Source organism: Pagrus pagrus (genome assembly GCF_965226575.1).
Source record: "Pagrus pagrus genome assembly, chromosome: 15".
NCBI classification, from domain to species: Eukaryota; Metazoa; Chordata; class Actinopteri; order Spariformes; family Sparidae; genus Pagrus; species Pagrus pagrus.
In genome coordinates, this window is record NC_140199.1 from 20011262 (window position 1) to 20013173 (window position 1912).

Sequence of the window (1912 nt, forward strand, 5' to 3'; positions counted from 1 at the left end):
TTAAACACTGATATTTACTGATGTTTCTTTGGTTTTCTTACTTCACAAGTTTAATGTTCATGGACACTGTATCCATTATGTTTGGGGTGAATAACGACAGAATCTGGCTTAAGTATCTGTGCCTTATTTCTTAGATACTCCTGTTTAAATGCCAAGTCACACATACTTGAGATTTCACAAAAGTTTCTCACTTCCAATTATGACTTGCATGTTGACATGAAGGGTTTCTTGAACACTTGTTACTGAGGAAGCTTCAGGAAAGTTGGATGTCTTACACTGAAACACTTACTGAAGCGTGATCAAGGTTACTTTCTGAAGGGGGAGTATCTAACCTTTGCCACACCCATGATTCTTACTAAATGTCCAAATAAGGTTCATCTTCTTCACTCATCTATACATATGTAAGGATTTGATTGCTGATATTGGAATCTGAACAAGAAACTATACTAACGTAAGTAATCTTATATCACATCGTGTGATCCTCAGGTCTCATAGCAGACAGTCTGTTTCTATGTTAGAGTCTGAAGCCGTGAACATCACATATAATGCCCTTTGGTTGCCCTGGAGACTGAGATGGAAACACAAAGGTGAACTCGCTCTGAAAGAGACTGGGACAAGTTACTTTTAGCCTTCAGAAGGAAAATTCCTTCACAGAAGCGAACACTATTCAGAAATCAGGAACTTGTAATGTGTAAATTATTGAGCTTTAGAGGGGATGGTAGGTGATTTTGTAACCTTCGGCTAGAGCCAGGCTTGCTGTTTCCCCTTATTTCCAGTCTCTATGCTAAGCTAAGCTAAGCTAAAGGGCTGCTGGCTGTACAGTAGTGTCATATTAGGCCTACACACAACTCTTAGAGAAAAATAACAAGTCAGCATATTTCCCAAAATGGTGAACCGTTACTTTAATGACTCACCAATCACAAAATGTATAATAAATAAATTAAATAAATTAAATAAATTTGAATAATTTATGCCTAGCAGCTAGTTGGCATGTAAGAACTGATTCAGCACAGCTGCTCTGTTGTTGTTAGCGGTGCTGGTTCAGGCATGTGTGAGTTGACCAATCAGAGCAGACAGGGTATTCAGGCAGGGGGGCCTTAAAGAGACAGGAGCTAAAACAGAGTGTTTCAGACAGAGGGAGATACAGAGCCGCAGCACTGGACAGTATGAAAAAACTGATGTGTTTTTTGAGGACTAAAGGGAGCACATGTCTCCTTTAAGCCTCTCAGTCTAGAGCTGTAAAAATGTCACCAACAGAGAGGTTTAATAACTTAGCAGTCTTAAAACCTTCTAGTTTATTTGAACAGCAAATGTCATGAATTTTTTATAGACCAGCATCGTATATCCCATGTGAAGACAGACACGAGGGGCCTTTTTCCATCTTTGATCATGTTCATAAGTGCTCAGTTCACATTGGTTAACAGTGGTCCTCAGCACTCTGGTCAATCAGCTTCACTAATCCATGTATTTCTTTAAGACGGTTTTCCACCAGAACACGAAGAGCTTTACTGGAAGTTCGTCGAAACAGCGTGGATCTCCAGTAATGGGTCGATCAGGATGTAAGTCATAAAGGGGAACCTGTAATTGCATTCATTATTGAAATGAGTCTGATCCCAGCAAATTATGTGGAAAAACAACATGCATTATCTCACTGCACAGGGGTTAAGAGGAGTCTGCGCTGAGGAAATGTGCCCCTACAGTCTGCGGCCATCAGTAATTTTCTGTTTAGCAAGAAGCCAGGTTTCTACTATTAGCAGCGGCATTAAACAGTCCAATATTGTTGTTGGAGGAATTAACACCCACCTAGAATGACTGCAGTGTTCCCTCTCCGTATGCTCGACCACGTTTGATCAGCAGGGCTTTTGTCTTGCTGGAATATCTGCGTGTTGCCAGACTTATTTAAAATAACTGC